The sequence below is a fragment of the Cupressus sempervirens genome, chromosome 8 (assembly GCF_028749045.1).
Source record: "Cupressus sempervirens isolate cs-2001-9-10 chromosome 8, ASM2874904v1, whole genome shotgun sequence".
Lineage (NCBI taxonomy): Eukaryota > Viridiplantae > Streptophyta > Pinopsida > Cupressales > Cupressaceae > Cupressus > Cupressus sempervirens.
The window spans coordinates 405,838,164-405,859,624 of NC_143125.1; the positions used below are offsets into that span (position 1 = coordinate 405,838,164).

At 36.0% G+C, this 21,461-nt stretch overlaps 1 protein-coding gene across 7 annotated transcripts in view; it reads right to left on the bottom strand.

The window, feature by feature from the left end:
• The window catches only part of LOC149542998 (AP-5 complex subunit zeta-1), a 175,866-nt gene that overhangs the window by 39,927 nt on the left and 114,478 nt on the right, over positions 1-21,461 (bottom strand). The gene's annotated exons all lie outside the window — the stretch shown is intronic.

The window sequence follows — 21,461 nt, forward strand, 5'->3', positions numbered from 1 at the left end:
AAAATCTCCTAACAAGGACTCTATGTACTAAATGTTGTAATAAACTCCTAACATGGTCCATCCTCTAACAAAGAATATTTATATTAGTACATCATCTTGTGGGCATCATTCCCGCCAGAGTTTTCCCTTTGATCAAGGGTTTCCCTAGTCAACATATCTAGTGTAATTATCTATGTGCATCTTATTATGGTTGTTGTTTACTTTGGTTGAATGGTTAAGTTTGTTTAAAGAAGATAAATGTATTAATTGTTGGATAACTGATTCACCCCCCTCACAGTTATCTTGGTGGACTATTGTTTCTAACAATTGGTATCAAAGCATCAAGTCCTTGAAGATAAAGTTTAACCAATTTGGGAGATCCATGGCGAGTATGTTCAAGAAAGATAGTCCGAAGTTCAATGGAACAAATTATGACATCTAGAAGAAAAAGATGAAGACACATTTGTTGTGTATGGGTCCAGGATATCGAATCTTGACAAAATCAACGAAGACAATCATTGCTGAAAAGGATTTGGAAAATTGTACTGAGGATGAAAGAGATCTTTTTATGTGCGACATGAGAGCTAGAGAAGCAATATTGACTACACTTCCTGAAATTGAATACAATCGAGTAAAATCACTTGCTACTTCACATTTGATTTGGAAAACTTTGAAAACTAGTTTTGAAGGTGATGCACATTCCAAGAAGTTGAGGTTAGAAAGTTGGAACTTTGCATTTCAAGATGCTAAAATGATGGAAGATGAATCCGTAAGAACATATATAGGCAGGATATCAGAAATTACTGTAAGTATTAGATCTCAAGGAGGAACCGAAGAAGATGATGAGCTTATATGGAAGATATTGAAGACTCTAACACCACCATTTAAGTCAGCAGTTTAGATGATACAGTTGTTGATATCTTGTACCAAATATTTCACAAAGGAGACATTGCTCAGAAGACTTGAAGCAGTTGAGAATGAACTTAGACAGTCCGGAGAATTAACCAGAACAGAGACAGCTTTCAGTGCCTTGAACATTCGGCCTTATTTATCAAGGAGCATAAGTGCTAGAGGAGATTTTCCTAGCAGCAACAGATCTGAGGAGGACAAGAAGATTGAAGGAGTAGCCCTTCTAGTAAGAAGAGAAAAAGGAGGTAAGAAAATCTTTAAATGTTGGACTTGTGATGAATATGGTCATTATGCATCTAAGTGTCCTAAAAGAGAGAAAGTACAAAGGAAATTACAAACCTAGAAAAGATAGAGAGTGTTTGCATGCAAACGAAGAGAATGATTTTGATGAACAAGTAGTGTGTGCTAGTAATGATGAAATTGGATTTGTGGCAATCAAAGAAGGAAGTCCAGAGAAAGTAGCTTTGGTGTCACAGGTTGAAAAGAAATCTAATTGGATAATTGACAGCGGTCGTTCACATCATATGATTGGTGATATGAACAAGTTTGTTGACTTCAAAAGTCAGGATGGAGGAATTGTCAGAGTTGGAAACAATGCAGCATGCCAAGTAAAAGGTATTGGATCTATAACTCTCGATGGTAAAACTAACACTGAGGATGTATATTTTGTTACTGGTTTGAAACACTATCTTTTTGAGTGTTGGACAACTAGTGGACAAAGGTCATCAGTTGCAGTTCATAGAAAAGACATGCATGATCAGAGATAAAGATGGAAACGTAATCGGAATAGGAATCAGATCTAGAGGTAGTGTATTTCAGTTGAATCCTACTAAAATGACATGTTTGGTTGCCAAGGTAGATGACAGTTGGTTATGGCATAAGAGATTTTGTCATATAAACTTTGACAGTATTGTGAAGACTAGTAATATGTTTGCAGTTAGAGATTTGCCTAAAATTCTAAAACCTACTAACACAATTTGCAAGGAGTGTGCATTGGCAAAGCATAATAGAACTACTTTTCCCTGCAAAAAGTTTACTACTACAGCGAAATTGGAGATTGTACACACAGATCTCAGTGGTCCAACAAAGACTAAAGAATTCTATGGTGAAAGATATTTTATGATTCTAGTTGGTGACTCTTCTAGAATGATGTGGGTTGCATTTTTTAAAGAGAAATCTGAGGCATTTGATAAGTTTAAGATATTCAAGAATAGAGTTGACAATGAATATGGTATGAAGATTAAATGTTTAAGATTAGATAGAGGAGGAGAATTTACCTCAAATGAGTTTAACATGTTTTGTGAAGAAAATAGAATCAAAAGACAATTATTAGCTCCGAGAACCCCTGAACAAAATGACATTGCAGAGAGAAGGAAGAGGTCAGTTACAGAAGCTACAAGAGCTATGTTAGTTGAGAATGATGTATCCAAGATGTTTTGGAAATTGTGAATACAGCAATCTACACTATGAACAGACTACAAGTCAGAAAAGACACAAACAAGATCCCTTATGAACTGTGGTTTGGTTACTCACCTACAGTTAAGTACTTCAGAATTTTTGGAAGTGTTATATCAAAAGAGATGATCATATTGGTAAGTTTGATGCTAGAAGTGATGAAGGTATGTTTCTCGGTTATTCATTGAAAAGCAAGGCTTATAGATGTTATAATCAGATAACTAAGACTAATATAGAAAGTGCAAATGTGAGAATTAATGAGAAATTTAGGATACATGAGAGAATAATTGATTACAATTCAGATGATGATGTTGTTACTAAGCCAAGAAATGATGAAGTATTTCTTGAGACTAACAATGATTTGCAGAATCAAGGAGAGCCAAAGCAGGAACAATGCTCGAAACCTTCGGTAGAGCCAAGAGTTGAGATAGCAACTCCTACTTCAAGAAAGAATATGATAAAGAATCACTCATTTGAGTAGATCATCGGAAGCAAAGACAAAGGTGTGATGACAAGAAGCAGAGCCAATGAAGAACTGTGTTTAATATCTCAAGTTGAATCTAAGAATGCAGATGAAGCATGTAAAGATGATTATTGGAAACAAGCTATGAAAGAGAAATTGGATCAGATAGTAAAGAATGAGACTTGGGAATTGGTCCCCAAACCAGTAGACAAGAATGTGATATGAACTAAATGGGTACTTAGGAACGAGATGAATGAACAAGGTGAAGTTGTAAGGAACAAAGCAAGATTGGTATGTAAAGGTTACTCACAGCAAGAAGGGATAGACTATGATGATACCTATGCTCCAGTGGCTATAATAGAAGTAGTAAGATTATTCTTAGCCTATGCAACATAGAAGAAATTCAAAGTATATCAGATGGATGTCAAGTTAGCATTTTTGAATAGAGAACTTGAAGAAGCGTGCATTGAGCAGCCTAAAGATTGTCCTTTGATAGATGACAAGAACATAGTATGCAGATTGAGGAAAGCATTGTATGGCTTGAAGCAAGCACCCAGAACCTGGTATGCAAAGTTGGACAAACATTTGACAAAACTTGGATATAGCAAAGGTATGGCAAATAGTAATCTGTATTGGAAAGAAACTGATGATAGTTTGATGGTTTGGGTAATATTTGTTGATGATGTCATATTTGGAGGAAATGATGAAGAAAGTGAGAAATTTGTTGAGGAGATGAAAAAAGAATTTGAAATGAGTATGATAGGAGAAATGAAATATTTTCTAAGATTACAAATTGTACAAAATAAAAAAGGAATCTTTATTTCTCAGACTAAGTACTTGAAGGATTTACTGAAAAGGTTTGATTTGGAAACATGCAAACCCATTGGAACACCTATGATAACTGGACACAAGTTATCTACAAAGGATGAGACACCTACTGTTGAGCAAAAGAAGTACAGATCTATGATCGGAGGTTTGCAATATCTGACTCACACAAGGCTAGATATAGAAAATGCAGTTGGAATTGTTGCAAGATACCAAGCTGATCCTACAGAAGCACATTATGCAGCAGTCAAAAGGTTATTTAAATATCTGAAGGAAACATCTGAGTTTGGATTGTGATATGAAAAATCTAATGATTTTACTCTAAGTGCTTATATTGATGTTGATTGGGCAGGCAATATGGATGACAGAAAGAGCACCAGTGGTGGAGCCTTCTTTCTTGGAGGACAATTAGTTTCTTGGTTAAGCAAGAAGCAGGATTGTACATCACAAAGTACAGTAGAAGTAGAAAATGTTACAGCAGCAAACAATTGCAATCAAGTTGTTTGGATGAAGCAGATGCTGAAGGATATAAGGATAGAAATTAGTGAACCTATTGTTATACATTGTGACAACACAATCACGGTAAATATGTCTAAGAATCAAGTATTGCATTCGAGGACTAAGCATATTTCTATTATCACATGTTGAGAGAGAAAGTTGTAGAAAAGGAAACTAGATTAGAGTATGTGAGCACTAAAGAGCAGATTGCAGATATATTCACAAAGCCTCTTCCCAAAGAGACTTTTGAGTATTTGCGAGGTATGCTTGGGGTTATGCCCCTTCCTACATCAGAGTCAAAAATGCAAGAATGCATCAATCCAGTGTAACAAAGCACCATTGTTGTCTGGACTGAATGCTGATGCTTCCTGTATGGGGGAGTATCTATGATGGACAAAGTCATCCAGGACTCTTGTTAAATGTTGTTTTGAACAGTTTCTTTTGACACTTGAGCTAGTAAGAATCAGTTGTTGAAGAGTTTGATGCAGTAAAGTTGGTTGCTGAAACCTTTGACATTGATGTCAATGGGAGAGAAATATTGCATGGAAAACATTATGTTGAAGAAGTTTGGCATGAATACAGTATGTTCAGAAGAAGTACAACATGGAATGATAGTTTTCCATAAAGTACATCAAGGTATATCAATGGGGGAGAATGATTGACGAGATGAATAGTCTTTAGTTGGTATTCTTGGAACTAGATTTTTTTCATCTATGTTGCCATCAATGCCAAAGGGGGAGATTGTTGGAAGCATGAATGTTGATGATATTCCTATGGGGGAGCATTGTAGATATGTTTCTATGATGATATGTTACATTCATGACTTAGTTTGTCATTGATGTCAACATAGCAGTTTTCTATGGTATCTGACAGAAGAATAATGGAAAGATCAAGTTGGTATGGACAGCTAGTTGAGTATTCTAACTATCCGAGGATATGGGAGATACGTATAAGTATCTAGTATATGCAGTTAACGTCGGAAGATGAAATGATAAGTCTGGAAGAAGTTATGTAAGTTTTGGTGATGTATGTTCTGAGATAGAGTTTACAGAGATGTGTTCTAATAAACTTGTTATATCTCTTAGCAAAGTTGTTATCTTGGGGATCGAGGTTAAGGATATGAAGAAGACATGTTGATGATGATGTGGCTAAGTCCGTTCGTCATAATATTGCGTGTACGGAAAGTTATTCAAGTTGTAAGGCAGAAGATTAATGTTATCACTAAGTGTAACATGTTCTTAGTGTGGTCCTATAATAATTAATTTAGAAGATCTAACAGCCAACTCAAAGAATTGTTCTGTGGACTCGATATAAAGGAAGGACATTTTCCTTTATCATGGCATGGTTTTGATAATTGATGGTAAGCAACAGAAGTGTGAAATGCGAAGTTGAGCAGAGCAGAGCGGAAGTGAAGGAAACTTCATTGCCGAGGTTTTGTTGAGTGATCTAAGGTTTGATATTTGAATACAAGGTTCGTCACCTGGTCTACAAGGTCTGATAGTGATTGGTTTGGTTGACAGAACAAAGGAAAGAAGAAAATAACAGTAAACTGCATGTTTGAGCAATGAGCTCTTCTTGTAGTTGAAATTGCATGTTTGGGCAGTGGGCTCTTCTTGCATACTTTGTACTACAACTCCTAACAAGGTTGGCACAACTCCTAACAAGGGTTCAAAATCTCCTAACAAGGACTCTATGTACTAAATGTTGTAATAGACTCCTAACAGGGTCCATCCTCTAACAAGGAATATTTATATTAGTACATCATCTTGTGGGCATCATTTCCACCAGGATTTTCCATCTGATCAAGGTTTCCTTAGTCAACATATCTGGTGTAATTATCTATGTGCATCTTATTATGGTTGTTGTTTACTTTGGTTGAATGTTTAAGTTTGTTTAAAAGAGATAAATGTATTAATTGTTGGATAACTGATTCACCCCCCCCCCCCCCCCACCTTCTCAGTTATCTTGGTGGACTATTGTTTCTAACACCTACTGAGCCAAAATTACCCAAACTCATCCCAGACATGGAGACTTGAAACAATGTTGCCAACCAAAACTGCCTAAGACAAAGACTCCTACTGGCTAAAGAAAAAAACAAGGGGATCCCCATTTGCAATGGGGCGATGGTGTGAAAGCCACACAATAAGACCTTGATTAAGATTTCCGACTTTTGTTTTGGTTTTTTGTTTGCGTATCAGCTTGTTTATCAAGCTTAATTCAATACGTAATCAATTTGTTACTTTGATACAATGTTGATTGAGAGTAGACTTTATCACTGTTCAAGTCAGCAATTTATCATCTGCAATATGGCATTGTTATAATGATTTATGATCTTTTTGTTCATGTTTAAAGGCTACTTTTTGCCTTCTCTGTTATACATCTAAACATTTAACATCTATTATTATTATAAATGTGTTGCAAATCTAAAACTGAAAGCAATACATTACATTTGCAAACTTTATCATTGTTCTTGATTTTAAAAGCCATTGTCATGACTCATAATTTCGGATTGTTTTTTATAAATATTAAATTGTTTTTTTAAAGTTTGAAATACCCAAGTACTCTCGTCCCCTATTTTGAAAAATAGTTGTACCCGTACTCGTGCCAGTACCCAAGTACACAAGTACTTATAATGTTCCCATTATAAAATAAATCATTTATCAAACTTTGTTAATGGGCCGATTGATTTAATATATCTCGGACCCATTTTATTTTGTTTTCATAGTTTGTGTCGCAATTGGCTATCTTTGTACATCTTCAAAAAGTTTCCCAATGGGTATTTAAGCATGGCTTGTAGGTAGTCTTTATGTAGGTAATTTGGATTATTTTCTTTATACTAGGAATTCCTGTTGGGATTCTCTGTTGATCGCCATTTCGGAAGTGAAAGATCTTCCTTATTTGGTCTTCTCGATTTCAGTGGGATTCAACCCTCACCCTATTCTATCACATGTAACACTTCGCTCAGATCTGGCAAATTGGAGCACCATCTTTTTGGCATATATTGAAGGATCATTTATATTTGAGTTTCTAATATTATACCTGATCTACTTGTGTTTTGTATGAACAAATTTGCATTCATTGTTGTGGCTCAAACACCAATCGTATCGCATCCGAAAATCCTTGTACAGCCTCTTCATTACTTGTACAGCCTATCATCTTCCAACACCACCATACTTCCCTCCCATCCTTCATTTGTCAGTCATACAGCACACCATACGGCCACCTTGGCACTCACCCTGTACACCAACACTCCACCACCACCGTACGCCATACGCCATCATAGACCACCGTACGGCTCTCCTCAAGCCACCGTATGGACCTCTTGTTTCACAGCGTATGACCTCCCTTTTTACATCGTACAGCCTCCAAAGTTGTTGTACCTTCACTCCCAACCTCAACCTCATCGTACTACATCCCTACATTGTACAGTCTTCAATCCGTACCGACTCATCTATCCTTCCATCTATACATCTCTTTCTTCTCCACCGTACGGCCCACTTCCAAGGAAGCCTCCCACATCGTACAGACCCATTTAAGGAACACAAAAATGGCCATTAGTGCCAGACAATTTGCTAATTGTGTGTTATACATTGCATTGCTAGCACAGAACATTTCAGTACCCCCACCTCCATGCAACCTTGATATATATATATTCATTCATGCTTCTTTTTCTCACCTAAAACTTGTCGTTGACTCATATGCAGTACCTCCAAAAAACCCATTTTTGGTTTCTATCTCCATTTAAAGAGACAATTTCACCCAAAATCAACTACCCTTTGCTACCCCAAAGTTTTCCAGTATTATTCTCCACTTGCATTCTTCCAGATCTACAAAGTTCTAGCTTGAAAGATTGTGTTATGGCTTTTCTCGAAATTAAAGAGCATAGTAAGGCAAGAACGACAACATTATGGAGTCATACAAAGAAAAGGATAAGTGATGGCAGTGATGGAGAGTATAGAATGCTTTTAAGACAAAGATGGAAATAAAAAACATGCTTTTCAGAAAAAAAAACATGCTTTTCCAGTAACCACCATTTTAATACAGAACAATCAAAGATGCAGATTCATGTTCTAGTTCAAGATGCTTCCACCAAACTTAAGCGCACCAATCATGGATCATCCTCTAGCAACATGAAGACTAACAAAGGATGATGTAATACGAATCAAGCCTTGTTAGACATTTAGTCTTTGTAGTCTTGTTGCAGAATTATGTGTAATGTAGAAACAAGTTGTAATTGCATGTGATAGTATCATGTGCAAAGCTGTAACACGTAATCATCTCGCAAATAAATTAGGTTTTGAAAGGTTGAATAAGTTAAATTACGTTTTTGAATAGGTTAAAGTTTGATGGGTTTCTCCCACGATTCTCTCTTAGCCTCTCACTTATAAATTAAGGAGCAATCTTTATCTTTTGGGAATGCAAGAAAATGTTGTTTGCTTGTATGTGTACTCTAAGACATTGTGCTTGGATGTAAATCAAATTGCTTTCAATAAATGAGGTAGATTGTTTTTGAGACTTTGTAAATATTCAAAATGTTATGTGATGACATTTCCTTGACTTGATTTTGACAATTGATGCTTTGTTTAAGAGGGATTTGAATCCAATCGCACAAACTTTGAGTTGCCTATTGCATTTAGAGTTATAATTCAATCCAAGTGTTTGAAGACTTTGTGCCTCAAAAGGAAGGATTGTTATAGTTAGTAGTGGCTGCAATTACTTAGAACTAAGTACTTTGGGCTTCAGTTGTTAGTGTTTTTATTAAGTTTGAGAGTGTATCTGGAAAGAGACTTTGCGCCTTACTGGTTATTATACTTGATTCCTAATTCAGGATAATTGCAAGAGAATTTGGGTTCATGTACTTATTCCACAAAACATAAAAAGTAAACTTTTACCTCTAGTGTTGTCCTTACATCAATCCCAAGAACTTGGCAAGAATTTTTGCCTATGAGAGAGCTTCTAGGAACACTCCTTTGTAAGCCAAGAGTCTTGGCCATCACGCAAATGATTGTACTTGGTCATTTACATTTTCAATCTAATACAATGTTTAGATGTTTTTAAAGACTTTTGCAAGCATTTCTATTGTTACCAATTGAAGTTACGCATATCAGAAGCAATCTGCAAAGATGTCACTTTGTGTAAAGTGTTTGATAAGGTTAAAAAAACATATATCCCTTACTATCAAACACTTCACACAAAGGGATATCTTGCAGATTGCTTTTAATATTCTTTAACTTGAATTGGAAACAATAGAAATGCTTGCAAAAGTCTTCAAAAACATCTAAACATTGTATTAGAATGAAAATACGAACGACTGATTACAATCATTGAGTGATGGCCAAGACTTTTGGCTTACAAAGGAATGTTCTTAGTAGCTCTCTCATACCAAGTTAACCTCCATGAAATTTGAACATAATTATACCAAAGTGAAAGATTGAATATCTCACCCAAACAACTGCGACCTTTGAAGGATCTTTCACCACCTCATTTATGCTTATCAATGGGAGTGATCGTTCCAAATGAGTAATGATGTAACTTTGTGAAAACCCTTGGCTCCAAAAATTAACATATCAAAGCAATTTTCAAGAACTTGATGCTCAAAATCTTAATTGTCCCCCTATTTATACTTTTTCTCCAAGAGGAGGTGGATCCTTCAAGAAGCTTCTAGGAACATGAGGAGGTGGATATTTCATGAAGCTTCTAGAGACATGAGAAGGTGGGTCCTTCAAGAAGCTTCTAGGAACATAAGGAGAAGTTTCTAGGAACATGAGGAGATGGTTCCTTCAAGAAGCTTCTAGAGACATGAGGATGTGGCTCTTTTAAGAAGGTTCTAGGAAAATGAGGAGCTGGATGCTTCTAGAGACATTTTATTTTGTTGCTTTATAACATTAACTCAATATAAGGTTATCTTTTAGTGTTCATATAATTAATAACCTTACAAATAATTAATTGATTTCTCCCTTGTTTCTCCTCTTAACCTTCGGAGAATGAAAGATTAAGAACTCCACTAAGAGGCTAGAAAAATGGGGACATTACAGTCTACCCCTCCTGAAATTCCCCAAGCAATCTCAACTCTGGATGCTACAAAATCTCTTCACTCTCTCGATTAGCATCTTCAACTGGCAGGTCCCTCCATTTAATCAAATATTCCCTAATAACTCATCTCTCAATTGTTTCTCCCTAACATCCAAAATAGCCTCAAGTACTAATATCAACTTACCCTCATCATCCAAGGGTGTTAGAATAGTGGAAGGAATCACATGGTGTCCTAACACCTTCTTGAGGCATGATACATGGAAAACATTATGCACTCTGTTATCTGTCGGCAACTCTAGCTCATAAACCACCTCACCCACATGCCTAATGATCCTAAAAGGTCCATTATATCATGGCTTGAGCTTCTTCGCACTACTCTTCTTGAGAGTCAATTGTCTATAAGACTGCATCATCAACTATACCATAACCCCAACTTCAAATGAGCGCTCAACTCTCTTCTGATTTGCATATTGTTTCTATTGATTTTATGCTTTCTAGAAATTCTCCCGAAGAACCCTCATGATAACCTGATTCTCCTGCAAATATTCCCAGCACTCGATAGTCTACTGTCACTCATCAACATATCAAGGAAAGTAGGCGCGTCATAACCATTCAAGGCCATTAATGGTGCTACCTAAACAAACAATACTCACAAAGATGTATCCACTTAACCCATCCCTTTTGTTTCCCTACAATGTAGTTCTTGAGATATCCTTCCACCAAATTGCTGACTATCTCTATTTGACCATCTGTCTTTGGGTGATAACTAATACTCGGAAAGAGCTCAGGACCACAAAGTCTGAAAAGCTCCTGATAAGAATAACTCATAAATCGGCTGTCCCTGTCACTAACAATACTCTGAGGCAAACCCATGCAAACAAAATACTTTAGGAAAGAATAACTCTGTGTAGTAGTGATCGGAGAGAAGTGAGCATACTTAGTCTAACAATCGATTACCACGTAAATGCAATCCTTAACTTGCGCTTTCGGCAATATTGTAATGAAATCCTTAGATATGCATTCCCAATTCCTATCAGGAATCAGAACTGGCCGTAAAAAAACTGCAAGTGTATGTGTGTTCTTGTTTATTTTGTTGGCAAATAGGACACACTAACATAATGAAGAACATCTTATTTCAGCCCCTTCCAAGTGAATCTCTTTCAAACTTGTCTATAACTCTTAAAGTACCCAGGATGACCTGCCATAAATGTATCGTGAAACACCCTCAATACCATATTCTTCACCTCAAATCCTAGGTTCAAGAATATCCTCCCCTTGTAAATGATCTCATCATTTACAATCGAGTATCTATCATCCTATACTAACCCCTCAACAATACTTGATGCCCAAGAACCTTGGCATACTCTGCTATAATCAAATCTCTCCAATTTTATGAGATCTCTATCATGGAGCTGAAATGTGGACGATGAGATAAGGCATTAACAACAATATTTTGCATTCCCTTGACAAAGGAAATGTCAAAGTCATAAGAATGCAACTTGCTCGCCCATTTTTGTTGAAGATCATTAAGATCCCGCTGTCCTAGGAAGTATCTCAAGCTATTATGGTTTGTTTTAACCATAGTTACAGGACTCGGACTCACCTCTGACTCGGAAAGTCAAAATCCGACTCGGACTCAAACTTGGCGACCAAACTCGGCAAGGACTCTAAAAATTGAAACACCCATGAAAGTCAAAGATTTTTAAGGATTTTAAGATTTTTTCAAGCATCTTTTAGTAAATTAACATCAAATCCACAATAATTGAGATTAATAGAAGCTACTTAATACACATACACAATTTTACATCAATCACATAAAGTATAAAAGCGAATTTTTGAGGGAAAAAACTTAACACAAATTACATATAAACTTAAAGTAATAAACATAGTGCCAGTGCAATGTCAAATGTCTACAATATTCATGGATTACGAAATCCATGGTATCAAAAGTTCAAAACATATATCAAAATAACAACTAGAGTGTAGAATAGTAGAAGACTAAGGCTCACAGTAGCCTATGTCCTCTTACGAGTACACCTAAGATAAGTCATGGAAAACTATAGAGCCATCCTCATCCTCACCCACATAATCCTCATCATCGGACTCAGATCCATAGCTCCTAGCCTCAGGGTCCTGCACTTTGTCTCCTTGCACTCCAACCTCCTCGACTGCCATCGTTACTGCCTCAGCCTCTCAATCTACCTGATTAACCCACTCCACGTCTTCATCACTAAAGACAAGATCAGTAATCTTTGTGTTCCACTCTGCATGTGGATCAAGATTCTTTAATACAATTGGTGATGTATCGGTGCCCAAGATCTATCTATGGCGAAGGTGAAGGTTGTAGTGAACAAAGACAAGATCATTCCATTTTTCACTGCCAACCTATTGCGCTTTCTCAAGTATATATGCTCGAATAGACTCCAATTACATTCGCATTCTGATGCACTAGATGGCTGGCTCAAAATGCGAATCGCAATCCTCTGTAAATTTGGCACCTTAATGCCAAATATCTCCCACCATGCATCTGAAACGAGAAAATTTTAAATCAATTCAATAACCTTGACTTTATCAAATTAAAATGTTAATAGAATTAGAATTAGGATGTAGAATCAAAAAAATTTACCAGGCATCAATTCCTGTCCTATTTTTCTTGCACAACTCCTGTGCAAATAAGTCCTCTTGAGCTTTCTTAAACAACTCAATCAGAGGCCACTCCACACCTCATTATAAGCTTTGAAATGTGAATTAAATTGGTATGTTGGATTAAGGAAGTAGGTTGTTGCATGTATAGGCTTGTGAACTAGATTGTGCCAACGTCTATCAATGACATCCCATATAGGCCCATACCTATCTCGATTCCCTACAAAACAAGAGTGAATGGCCTCCTTCACCCTATCCATGCCCTTATAAATATAGCCCATTGAGGGCTTCTCTCCATCAGCAATTCGTAGGAGAACAACAAGCAGTTTTATGAACCGCAATCATTATGAAAGTTGGAAGAGAAACAATCAACTTTAAGTTTTTTCTTTACAAAATAAACAATAATTTATAACATAATTTCATAAACAAAAAAGTTAAAATGAGGACAAAAAGGAAAATTAACATCACAATATCAACGATCAGTGTCCAAAAGGAAGCCTCATCAAAAATGCGATCAGCTGCATCATTTCCTACAATGGTCTTTGCATATGATGATGCAATCCACTCCTCACTTACAAACATGTGTCTCAAACCTCTCTTTGAATTAAGCAAAGATTGCAATGTGAGAAAATTGGTTGCAAATCTAGTGACTCTTGGACAAGACAGCTCCTTTTGGTCAGTGTATTTCCTCATGAGGCTGAGGACCCATGTATGATTATATATGAATTTGCATACACTCTTTCATTACTCTATAATTGTTTTCATCCAAGGGAGTTTACCAAGATCCTCTAACATGAGGTCAATAAGCAACACAGGGGGTCCAAAATAAGTGAGGGTGTCTCTCCATAAAAAGCTTTCCTGCAACAACATAATTTTTTGCATTATCTATAACTATCTACACCATATTCTCCTCACCCGCGTCCTTTATCACTTCATCCATTACCTCACAAAGATATTCAACATTCTTTGTTTTTCCTGAGACGTCAATTGATTTCAAAAAAACCATGGCACCTAAAGAAAAAAACACAAATTAGTATAATAATCAATGATTAATCATACATTCATAATTTATAAACTTAATCACTTAAGTACAAGTTCTACTTCTAAATTTTTAATGTCTACAATTACATGATGAGGAGACAAGAAAGTTGAGGAGTGTTCTAGTACTTCTATCTGTTGGGCTAACCGCTAGCCTTCCCCTTTGGGATTCGTAACATAGCTTAACCGCCTCTTGTGTTCTATAAGTTTAGTGGTTGTATCGAGCATTAATAAGTCAATCTTTTGGTGTAACGACAACTCTAGCTTGTAACAAGTGGTATCAGAGCTTGGTCACAGGTTCGAATCCCCTCAAGTAACACTGAGGGGGGAATTGTTGGACTAACCAGCAGCCTTCCCTTTTGGAATTAGTAACATGGCTTAACCGCCTCCAGTGTTCTATAAGTCTAGTGGTTGTATCGGGCATTACCAGGTCGATCTTTTGGTGCAACAACAACTCTAACTTGTAATGCTATCAGTCCAATCATTAATCATGATGGTGCAACCCTTCATATTCCACACCTCACGCTACTCCTTGATTGCACCTTCTACATCAGCCACCCTTTGGGTCAAAATAGGGCCTCCTAGCTTGTCAATAGTAGGGGCTTTGAACCCCAGACCACAAACAGTAACCAACGTATCCTTTTTGTAGTTCAAGGATTCTGTGATCAGCAATTGTATTGTTCTTCTAGTTTTCACCACTGTATTTATCAAGGTAACGTGACTCGCGGCGAGTCATGCGAGTCAGCGAGCTGCACTGACCTCGCCAAGTCACAATGACTCGGGACCCAGGAGTGAAGAGTCACGAGGAGTGACTCGCGAGTCACCAAGTGACTCGCGAGTCACCAAGTGACTCGCATGACTCGGCCCACCTTGACCTGACCGCAACAGACTTGAAATCCAGCAATTAAAATATAAATTTTTACAAGTTTTTTTAATGTTTTTTTTTTACATTTCTCACTCATATAACTCTAAAAGGCCTCCCATAACAGTCTATAGTGAAAAGAAGAAAGAGAGAGAGAGGTAGAAGAGAAATAGAGTTTTCTTATTTTGCAACCAGCTGAAAGGAAGAGGAGAAAAGCTTGCATTTGTGACATTGGAGCTTGCATTTAGATCATCAAGGAGTTTATAAGGGCTCTTCTCAACACTTCCCAAAGCATTTGAAAGAGGTAAGACTTGATTGTTTAGATTTTGATGATTTTTTTGTCTATGCTTATGGGTTTTTTGCATGAATTTTTTTTGTTTGCTTATGAGTTTTTTTTTCACTTTAGATCTTCATAAATGCAATGTTGAAATGGTAATATTTGGTCTAAAATGTCTTATTGCAGCAACCTTTACATTTTTCCTTAATTAAGTCATAATGGCTTCTGGAGGTAAAAAACCCAAGCTCTCTAAAGGCAACAAAAAAGATGAGTGTTGGAAGTTCACCATAGAATTTTCAGGTAGAAAGAGAACTCAAACAAAATGCCTATTTTGCAAAACTATTAATAGTGGGGAGATAAATAGATTAAAATACCATATTGTTGGCATACGTGGTCATTATACTGAGCCTTGTGGAGCTGCAACTGTTGAGGCTCAACATTTTTGTTATGTAGCCTCGGAAAAATATGAACAAGAAAAAGAATTAAAAAGAAAACAATTAGAAGAGTTAGTTCAGATTGGTTCTATTTCCCTTCCATGCTCATCTGCAAATGTTTCTGAGTCAATAGGCTGTGTTGGAGAAGGTTCTTCCCGTCCCCCCTATCGTCCTAGTGCTTCTGTTGCTCGTGCTTCTTCTACATCTATTCCTTGCACTTCTAGTGATGCTACTGCTGCTGCCCCTTCTAGTAGTGCTGGCTTTACCTTTCGTCCTAGAGTCAGAAAATCTAGTAGGTTGGACAATTTTTTTGTACCACGTACCACTCCTGGTGCACAACCCTCACTTGAGAGCATGGGCTAGAATAGGGAGATACATGAAGCTGGAGTAAGAGCAATTTGCAAGTTTTGATTTTTCTGCGACATTCCATTTATAGCAGCCAGGTACTTCAAGTTTTCAACTTCATTAATATTTGATTGTTTTACGTTTTAAGTTTTAAAATTTATATTCAATTTTATACTTTTAACTTGATGTTGAAAATTTGAAATATGCTAATTAAAATATTTTTATAAATGTAACAGGACTCATTGGCAAGGGATGATTGATGCAGTTTCTATCTATGGTGCGGGGTTCAAAGCCCCCACTGAAGAGGAGTTGAGTGGCCCCCTCTTGCTAGATATGGTTGAGGAGATTAAACTTGAGTTGGAGGACCACAAAAAGATTTGGAGCCAAAAGGGGTGTACCATCATGACGGATGGATGGACAGATAGGAGGTCCAGAACCCTCGTAGATTTTCTTGTTTCTAGCAGAGGTAATTCATCATGCTCTACTTCTTGAAGTCTAAAATTTAATGTATACTATTATTGAATAACGAAATTTTTTTTTTATTGAGTATTGATTCTTGAATGATAATTATTTTGTTTAATTTTCACTTTCAAGATCCACCATGTTTTTGAGGTCCATAGATGCTTCCTCACGTGTGAAAAATGCAAAATTCTTATGTGAGACTATTGAGGAGGTCATAAGGGAGGTGGGGGAAGACAATGTTGTCCAAGTGGTGACTAATAATGCAGCTAATTATGTTGCTGCAGGTAAAATTTTAACTTCTAACTTTCTCAGTTCTACTTCTAAAAAAATTCTTTTAGTTTTTCATTAGATTTTGAAAATTAAAAGTTTTTTAATACATCAAAAATTTTCATTGTTTACTAACTAATTTAAAATTGCTACAAGAAAACTATTGATGGAGAGACACCAAAAAATCTTTTGAACTCCATGTACGGCCCATTGCATCGACCTCATGTTAGAGGATATTGGCAAGCTTGTATGGGTGAAATCACGTGTTACCAAGGCCAAAAATCTTTGTAAGTTCATCTATAATCATGCCTTGGTCCTCGGCACTATGAGGAAATACACGAAGGGAAAAGAGTTGACTCGTCCTCGTATCACAAGATTTGCCTCTAACTTTATCACACTACAATCCTTGCTGACTTCAAGGTTAGAGTTGAAGTGCATGTTTGTTGGTCCAGAATGGAGTTCCTCCTCCTTTGCCAGTAGCCCTGCAAGGATAGATGCAACAAAATGCATTCATAATGATGATGGTTTTTGGGAGCCATGTTCGAAGATTGTGGAGGTAATCTAAAATTTAAATTTTAAATTTTAAAAGATTAAGTCTTAAAATTTTATAAATTAATTTATCTCATACATATTTTTGTTTTATTTTCATTGTACAACTTTGCAAAGTTTCATCATTCACTAAATTGTTTTTTTGTTTAATTATTTTGTAGATCACCGAGCCCCTTGTAGCCCTCCTACAAGTTGCTAATGGCGAGAAACCCTCTATGGGCTACATTTATGAGGGCATGGATAGGGTCAAGGAGGCTATTAAGGCCAAATATGTAGGAGTTGAGGAAAACTATGGCCCTATTTGGGACATAATTGATAGGAGATGGCAAATCAGCTTCATAAGCCATCCACGCAGCAGCCTATTACCTCAATTCGGCATACCATTTCTGTGATGATTTCAAGGCAGATGAGGAGGTTCTTAGTGGCCTATACACAGTGATATCGAAGATGTCCCCTAATCCCATAGATATATTGCTTGAGATGGATGCCTATAATAATGTATCAGGGCCCATTTTTTCAAGTCAAATTTGCAAAGAAGGTCGTATAAAATTGCAACCAAGTAAAAATTGCAGCTTAAGCCTTATACAATCTAGTGTCTAAATTTCTAGCTTTAAACTTAAAGTTCAAATTTTGAAATGAGAATAATATTTTTTTGTTTTCCTTTTTTCAAAATTTAGATAGATGGTGGCAAATGTTTGGGCCTTCAACCAAAAACCTTCAGCAAATCACCATCCGCATTTTGAGCCAGCGAAGTAGCGCTTCTGGATGTGAGCCCAACTGGAGCATGTTCCAGCACATCCACTCGAAGAGGCATAACAAGTTGTCTGTGCAGAAAATGAATAGGTTGTTCTTTGTGCACTACAACCTGCGCATTAGGATCAGGGAGATTTTGGATAGTGACACCTCTCCGATTACTCTAGAGGAGGTTGATCCAGAGTTTGATTGGATCACTAAGGCTACTGATCTTGTCTTTGATGATGAGGACCTATAGTGGCTTGACCAAGAAAATAGAGAGGGCTAGGCTAAGGCTGTGGCTATGGCAGCAGAGGACCAAAGAGCTCCAATTGTTCCTAGTGGCACCTCACAGACATTGGCAGAGCCAGAGGCAGAGAGTACAGTTGATCCTAGAGGTACCTCATAGGCTGATGCTATGGCTACTAAGACATCCAGGACCTACCTTAGACGCCTTACTAAGAGGCATTTTATAGATTATACTGAGCCTGAGGTTGAGGCTGAGGTTGCGGATGAGGATGACGATGACGATGACGATGACGATGACGATGAGAATGAGCCTGAAGATGAGGATGATGATGAGGACTCCGACTAGGAGCCATAGCTGTAGACTTATAGTCTTGTTTTAACTTTTTGTTTAACAATTTAACTTAATATATGATCAGCATTTCGAACATTTGAATTTGATGATGACTATTGAATCTTGATGTGTTGGATTTCATAATACATAATACATATTACATATACATTTTGATGGTTTGAATGGATTTATCATTTTATATATGATTCTATGTTTTACACTTTTACTTTTATAATGTTTCCTTCAGGCTTCAGCTACTGTTTAACTTTAAAGTATGTCTAAACTTTAAAGTTAAACTTTAAACTTTAATTACTAGTAATATAGTATTTACTTTTAGAAATTTACCTTTGTAGTATTGTACTTATGTAATTGATGTTTGACTTTTAAGTTTTAACTTTAAGTATGTGCATTATGATCAAATTATCTTCTATTTAATGATGTTATTGTGTCTTTACGCTTTCTTCAATAATGGGTGCATGGAATGTTCTTTAAATCCTAAAAAATCTCAAAATTTCGAAGTTTTTTCACTTTGCCAAGTCACCGCCGAGCCGGGTCAGGAGTCAGAGTCGGGTCACGAGTCAAGTTACCCTTGCCGAGTCCGAGCCTCGTTACACTTGTATTTATATAGTCAAAGGATTAAGGGAATTTAAGCACAAAGACCCATCCATGACATTAGCATCCAAAAGAACTACATAGACTACTAAACTGACTTCCACAAGTTTAAAGATATCTAGATCCCAAATTATTATTGAAATAGTATTTTCAACTTATAATTGCGCTAAGCTATGACCAAGATTAAATAATATTACATCTTGGGACATAAACATGTAAATATTTTACAGCTTCAAAATGTTCAAATCGTATTGTTATCTCTAAAAGTTGCACCAGGACTGAGTTCTAAAACCCAATCACTTCGAGAAACATGGAAATACTCCTAGGTCTGTGAATTACCCAAAATGGGAGTAAATCTCCAAATTCTAGGCTAGTTCCTTATGAGATGCTTTCACTTATTTTCTCTTCAAACATAACTTAAAACTTGGGAGGGAGAGAGATAGAAGGATAACATAATTAAAACTTAAGACTAAGGGGAAGCACCGAACTTGAAATGAGATCGATATTCTTAAAACAATGAAACTTTCCTGAAACAGTTCAAATATGACACAATTCTGATAACAAATTACTCATTTTGCAGATGCTAAAAAAACTTAAAGATTCTCACTTGGGACTCAAGATGAATCACAATAATGACAACAAATCAGTACCTTCCATACAACAAGATGAAACTCAGAAAAGGTCTTCAAACAACTCTTCCATTCGAAGTTTCAAAAGGTGAAACAATAGCATTCCCATAATTGTTACAAAGCAATCTGAATGTAAACTATGAAGGATTCAAGAAGAAATCACAACAATAGCTCTCTTACAAAAAACTGGGACCCCTTACAAAAGAGCCTCAAGCTCATACTTATGCTTTTTTCCATCCAACTACATCAATAATGCAAGCAACAACTCCTTGGTCGAATTCAGCTTTCAAGGTCAATTTTGAGCCCCTAAAAAGTCTTCCAAAAGGTGTAAATATGGCCCAAAAGTCATGCCTCAACAATATCAACATAAAGATCCTTCATAAATGCACTCTTATTCTCAAAATATCCCACAAGAACTCTCTGAAAAGTAATAACTTTCTGACCTTCAAATCCCATTAATATGACCTTAGACACCTTGCCATAACTCTTCAATATATCTTTGTTTCACTTTTAGAGATAAACATAAATAGCTTATCTTGCACTTTAAATAATAATTATTAAATAACTTATAATCCATTTACTAATAAATATCAGTTAAGTAATGAACTATAAAATATTTAATACATTTATTTAACAATTATTAGGTCATTTATAATTTATTATTTAAACAAAATTAATTATATTAATAATATTTATTGAGCAATAATTAAATCACTTAACAATATTATTAATTTATTAATATAATAATGTTCATTAAAAATAATCGATTATAATTTATTTAATAATTGTTTATTAAATGATACAAAATAAAATATTTATTTTTATTTTAAAAGCCAATTTCCATATTTTGTATTTTTTTAATAATATCAAATAAACGATTTATAAAATATCATTCATAAATATTATTAAAAAAATACAATACAAACTTACAAAAATAAAAAAAATCTGAAGCTTGTTATCATTTCCAGAAACCTAGAAGCTCTTTATTGATTTCTCTTTCGATTTGAAACCTTGGGGTAAAGTTTTATTCAAGAAAAACTGCACTTCCTCTTACAATTGTTGCAAATGTACTTTTGTTGATGGTATTTGAAACTTCTAAATGCTTCATTTATTTCGTTGTTATTGATGGTAGAGTCTATAGCTGCTGCTTCATTTTTATTCCCTTTTATGACCAAAATGATGTATTGCATATGTATCCTTGCTGCTTTGTAACCCTTCAATTTGCTGCAAATCTGACTCTTGTATTTGGTTTGAACAATAATGCACCATTGATTGACATAACTATGACTCTACCTGAAATGAGCCAGGAGGTGAAAATTTAGGTAACACATACTAAAAGAGAAATTTTGAATTCCCAAAAATGTCAATAAATGGAATGAAATCTATATGTCCCTGCTGAGAATGCCATACAGTTCTGCGTAGAGTTTCATATTTCATCTGAGGTGGTTCCTTGGGAGGCCCAGTTTGTGATGGCTTGTTGATCTTGGGACTAAAGGCTTGCATCATCTTTCCTCAACCAGGATATTATCCACTTCTGAGCTCTCAGTTAGAGTTGCATGATGCTTCTAGACAGGACTATTGACTTGGGAATTTTGTAGCATTTCTGTTATCATTTCCAAGTTGAATCAGAGAGCAGAAAATCGTCAACAGTATCTATTTGCTTCTGTTATTGTTTAGTGCAAACAACTAGCTGGTAAAAGTATTTATTGACATTGGATTTTAAAGCCCTTGGTGGCTCAGTATTCTGCACAAGATTCAACGTCCATGGCAATAGACTGCAACGAACTGGTGGGTAAAGGACAAATATTACATAAAGTATGTTATGTAGAATCTTCTCAGCAGAATGATTAAGATGCTATAAAAATTCAT